General features: G+C 42.6%; 1 long non-coding RNA gene across 2 annotated transcripts in view; it reads left to right on the top strand.

Moving 5' to 3' along the window:
• The first annotated feature begins 203 nt into the window (after positions 1-203).
• LOC124849735 overlaps positions 204-6,000 on the top strand; it is a 29,234-nt gene continuing 23,437 nt past the window's right edge. For both annotated transcript variants that reach the window (XR_007030218.1, XR_007030217.1), the window contains exons 1-2: positions 204-830; positions 1,061-1,222. This is a non-coding gene — a long non-coding RNA (uncharacterized LOC124849735). The remainder of the gene's footprint in view (positions 831-1,060; positions 1,223-6,000) is intronic.

The raw sequence follows: 6,000 nt of genomic DNA, 5'->3' as shown, positions 1-6,000 counted from the left end.
TTTGCCCTTGTGTGAATTTGAAACGCTTGCAGCAACAGCAGACCCAAGGGTTGAATTAGGGTGGGGTTTTTTTTTAACCAAGTTCAGAAACCAAATTACATTGAAGTTGAAGAAAAACAAAACGTTTCCCAGGGCTGCAATTCACCTCTACCGGAGAGAAGAGGGGGGGGAAAGAGGCCCATCATCTATTACAGGTAAAATAATATCAGTTGTTTTTATTAATAGATTGTCAGAACTACATTACTCTCACCACAGGGGTGCCGGTCAGATGAGTCTCACTCTAACAATTTTATAATGTTGTTAACAACCAAGAAAATGCTCCCCAAAAAGCCAGACATAACAGCGCAATGCAATTAATTTTTCTACGTTCCCCACAGTGTTTGATACAAACTTGAAAAACTGCACAAACCACATAAACGAATACGGTTTTCTGTGAGTCTCAGTCAATATATACAAGTCTCTCTAATCACGAGCTGGCCTGCTGTGCCGTGGGTCCGTTTTTGGTCGCCCAAAAGTCAGTAGGAGTGATACCTCCTGTCCGGTTTTAAAGCTGTGTTGTGTTGCGCGCGTGTCACAGTCGTTACAGCAGTTCCCCGGAAGACGGGCAGCAGCAGACTCCGGTGGTGACAGACGGTCCGGTCCGGTCCGGTTGGTTCGGTCCGGTCCCGGGTCGTGGTCGCTCGGATGGAGAGTCGGGCTGAGATTTGGAGGCTGGATATCAGGTCACGGTTGAGCGGCAGGGAGAACTAACACACAACGGACTGAACCGCGCGACGCCGGGCAACGTTGACACGAGCCATCGACACCGGGAGGGTCTGACTGCTTCCGCTGTGAGTTCGCGCCATTTTCCTTTTTAAAAAAATCAGCCAGTCAGCGGGCTAGGCGTGGTCATGAGGGCAGTGGGCGCGTCCTTAAAATGGCAGCTCGCCACACCGCCACAACATCGGGTTAGATCATAAAATATATTTTTTTTCATTCTTATTTGTTATTACATTTTTTTGTATTTTTATTTAATATTCTTATTATTTCCAAAAAATGTTGTTTTTACTTTTTATTGTAGAATGTAATCCTGAAGTGTATGAAGCCTGGGCTTACACACTCCGGTACAATAGGTGGCGGTATGCACCTTAAAACGTTGGTTTGCGATCCGCCATATATCAGAGAGAAGAAGAAGAAGAAGAAGAAAGAAGAAGAGAAGAAAATCGCCAAACATCCAGAAAAGGTAAACTTTTACAGGAGGCTGTGACCCTCACAGAGGAACACCGCAGGTAAGTTAAGGGGAAATAGAAATGCTGCAGATGTGTGATGTGTGTCCTTGCACTGTCAGTTATTTTCAGCTGTGATTCAGACCTCTACAATTCGCTGAATTATTCACCTCAGGCAGAAAGAAAAGAACATGTCTTTGTTGTGACCAAGAATTACATTTCAGCAAAAAAAACACTTAACACCCCATTTGGTAAAGTTTCAACTTATCTTCGCAGTGTTGGACTAATGTCGTGAAAATACATTGTGTGTATAGCAACAATGTGGGTTTCATGTGGGCGTGTGCATTTTGTCACACTGAATAATGATATTAACACTAATGATACTTGAATCCAAGTCCATCCAGTTCATTGATGCTGCTGGTGGAAATCAAAGCATTCCGGGTGGTACCAGAACTGACTTGTTACCCGCAATTGTCTCTTAATCAAATCCGAGCCCTGTTTTATTTTTGTAAAAACTCGTTTGTTGCCACAAGAAGCTGAAGTGTGCCCTAGTCAAGATACAACTTCAAAGCGTTCTTCACGTTTTCCTCCAGGAGAATTTTTTTTAATTCTCCATGAACAATACAAAAGTCAGGGGATCCTCTGGAATCTTCACCCTCTGGGGACCCATCATTTCTTTTCATGACAGTCCATCCAATAGTTTTCCAATTTCAGTTTGAACTAAAGTGACAGACCAACCAACATCGTCCTCCCTCCACACTGAGTACAGAGGGCGTTCACTGTGACCTAGCTGCTCTCCTGCGAACTGTGGCAAATCGACCAAAATCAATGCTTTGGTGTATGTGCACTACTTAAAGTAAGTGTAGCCATCGCGCTCATTAGATGAACTGGCACTCTGTTATGCTGGAATATCCTCGCTAATTTGTTCATAATGTTAGGGGTTCACAGTGTGTCTCGCAAAAGTTGTTAGCGGCCTGCTGGAAGCGATGCCACCTGCTCCGCTGCCGATGTTTTATGGTGTGAAATTTTCCAGGAGGGGTGCTAATTTGCCCTTGCATCCTGCACAGGTGAAGCAGAAAACAGCTCCCCTCTGTAATGAGTTCTAAATCCTGTAAACAACTAGGCTGTCACAGTTGTCAAGAGGAGGGACCTTGGAGCAGATGTAAAAGAAAAAGACTCGTAGGAAATTAAAACGTGGACACACATTGGTTTATAAAAAAAAATCCGTAAATACTCAAAATTCACCATGATTAATCAAAAATAGTGTCACTTATCCACAGCAAATTGTGGATAAGCTTTCGTTCGCTACACTTAATGGCAAGAAAAGAACTCTTCTCCTTGGAGCTTATCCAATCACCTAGCTCCTCATTGCTAGATTTAACACCACATTCTATATATGAAGAAGTCGGTGAATAGCATTTTGAGTTTTGAATCAATGTTGCTATTTGACCACCCTTTATCAGATATTAACTAAACGTGGTGTCTATGTACAGTATCTTACACAGGTTGCCTTGACTGATTTTAATCAGGACTGCTCAGAGACAGCTGGAGCAATTTTCAGCTTTTCCTTCGACGTTTTGGTCGATGGCGGCCATGCTGTTGGACCAACCTTGTCCATTTAATGTAGAATTATGTAGCTCTGTCCTGCAATGATCACTTGTTAAAATCTGTCATGGCGGTCTTTTATGGTAGAGCATATTTAGGCATACTCTCAAATTTCAAGTCACTCGGACTTATATTGCCCGGGGTGTGGATGAGCCATATGCCCCCCAGTCTTCATCTGGTAAGTCAGACTCCAACTGGACTGACTCAAAAGTATAATTAAACAGACTGAAACTCAACCATGACAAAAGATAGGAACAATCAAACACAGGGGACAAATGTATACAGACAGATTTAAATAACCCTAATTAACTATTATCAAAAAGTCAATTTCAATTTGCACACAACCCAGACAGCAGCATGATCTCCTGTACCACCATTTCTTTTTCATTTTTCCATAGCCTTCGATTTTGATTAAGGTTCATCGATGGCCGTCTCACTAAAATACATGGAAGACTGGTGTCAAAATAATCTTTTCAGTTCTCATCTGTTTTTAAGGGGGGCAGTAGAAAACATGAGGAAAAAAGTTACTGATGTCTTATTGAGTCATTTTGACTTTCAGGTTTGTCTGTCTGCATCTGATGTTTCCCGTTGCATTTCTTTTTGTCCTCACAACAACACCCCCCCCGACCCACCCACACACACACACACACACACACACACACACACACACACACACACACACACACATACTCCTCCATCTCTTCAAATCTGGCTGCCAGTCAGCCCCTCTGATTTTCAAAGGCTCCGGAGCATGAAGCAGAGACTCTGAACATGGGCCAGATTTTAATTCTCTGATCTTCCCGTCTCACTTCCCCATATCTCAGTGAGCCCTATCTGTTTTTTGTCTTTCTCTTTCACTGATCATTAAGAGTGACAGAAAAATGCAACAGGCATCTAAACAGGACAACTTCTTCAGTCGTATTAGTACTAATTACACAATGTGTTGCTTTTACAACATGCCGTTGAATAACAAGCTCAACAGCATCAAATCCATTAGGGTTATTGTTAAGGAAACCTCTTTGATTGGTTCAAAATGACTACTTCATTGCGGTTAGTAGGGCTGTTTTAAGAAACTCTCTATGTGGTCATTTTTAGCACATCTGACATAGTTTGCCTTATGAGTTGGAGGACTTGTTGAATAAAACACGTTATCAACAAGGCAAGTGAAGTCATATCTGACCAATCCCTACCACCAACTCAAGGTTTAAGGAGTCTGAATAGGTTTTGCATTCGTGCATCTTGCATATATTTCTTTACAAAAAGCAAATTCCACTGACACTGGTCATGTGGCTATCAGGCATCAAATCGATATCAGTCTTGTCTTCTATCAATCTTCTCGTTCCACTCTTGGGAATAAATTTAATGTATGGTTTTCTCATGTGGCATACACACTATTTTCCTTTTGCTTCTCAAACCAAGTTCCAGATCAGAGGTGATGATTGGGTTTGTGTCCCCAAACCCCTGACAAAAAGGTTTTATTGAATTTTTTGAAGTCAGTTGCAGATTTTTATTTTTTTTTAAATCCCGGTGGGTTCTGCGTGACATCTCACTCTGTTGGAATGAATACGCTTTTGCTTATCATCAGCTGTAACTCCGAGGGAAGCTTGGAAACAGACCAGGCTGAAAACAGACATCAAACAGCCGGAGAAGCGTTGCGGGCCTATCTTCCTGTGTGTTCTGCTACGAGCAAGGCCCACACTATCATGGCAAGGTCTATCTTCCAGTGCACTGAGAGAACTAACCTGCAGAAGGAAGATAAAGAAAAAAATGGGTTCAGTTTCCTCCATCTGAGAAAGTGTGCTTGTTAGAGTGGAGAATCCATTCCCGTTTCCCTGGGACCTTTGATCTGGGATTACACAGGAAGCTCTAAGATGAGAGCTCTGCATTTGGCCTGGGAGAGCTCATGATCGAGCAGCCCGAGGTGTCCGCGGCCCTCTGAAGTGAAAACCGCTGCTGAGTCTGCCGCGAAGCGAGCGCTTATAAGTGGATTATTATATGATTGCCAATTTTCATCAGAGAACAAGAATAGAAGGGAGGACAGGCCGTGCAGAAAATCGCCCGTGGCAACAACCAATCCAAGAACAGACTCCGATATCAATTTACCTGAAACCCACCGGAGGAAGCATTGTTTTTTCATATTATATAACTTTCTCCGCAGCCGTGTGTCTTGCGTAGTTATATGAAAGCCAAGACAGCCGCATAATATGACTTGATAAAGGTTAGTGTGGTACTATCCCGGAGTGTTCTTGATTTTGATTGTTACAAGACTTTTGTTCTATGCTGGCCCTGCTTTGACTTTACTGGCATTTTCATTTAGCTCAGCCGCTAACTGTACCTAACAATCTATGATGAGCTGATCAACAACCTCTCAGTGACGGGGCTCTTACTGTATCAGTCTGAGTGCACGATCCAATGCGCATGGGGGGGCAAGTACATTAAGGGCATGTCCAAATCCACTTTTGATAGTTTGTAAAAATGGGCCTCTGTGGCAGGAGCATTATTCACAGGGTTTGTACTTAGTCTCTAGTTTTGAGCTTAACATGCGGTGAACTAATCAGTGCCATCTACCATTCCATTTAAAAGCCTCGTGCACTTGGGAGATCGCTATTGCAAGGGCGGATTTGTGAGGTAGCGAAGGAGAAGGCTTCTCTGCAGAGGAACAAGATCTGCTTGTGCGCAAATTGAAAGCGTGGTGGGCCTATGTAGAAACCTGTGTATGCTCATTACAATTGCTATCTTGATAATGCACCCTTAAAATAAGTTCTTATTCCAGACACGCTGTTGCCATGTCCTGCTCAGAATTCATAAGAAGGTGGGGGAATGGTTGATGCTGCACATTCAAATTGCTAGACTCTGGTAACGGCAACTGGGATTCTTGTCTACACGTGGTCAGGCTTATTCTTCTAAAGTCTGACTTTTTCAATATTCAACCGAGAACATGATCTTTTCCTTATCATAACAAAGTATTTTCAGAGTCTAACATTCTTCTCCCGCTCGGAAAGTAAATCATATACTGTACATTGTCAATGAACACTTTGAACTTTGCTTTGATTCGCCTGTTAAAAATACATTATCAGTGTTGATAAAAAAAATCCTATTTCTGTCAAACGCATTCAGATCCCGAGACGAGAGATAAACTCAACACAGATCTGTCTCCCGTTTGATTTCCGTTCCATTTTCGCTTCACAAA

The sequence above is a fragment of the Scophthalmus maximus genome, chromosome 20, assembly GCF_022379125.1.
Source record: "Scophthalmus maximus strain ysfricsl-2021 chromosome 20, ASM2237912v1, whole genome shotgun sequence".
In the NCBI taxonomy this organism is placed as follows: Eukaryota; Metazoa; Chordata; class Actinopteri; order Pleuronectiformes; family Scophthalmidae; genus Scophthalmus; species Scophthalmus maximus.
Note: the sequence above shows the minus strand (reverse complement) of the source record. Positions and strands in the feature narration are given on the sequence as shown.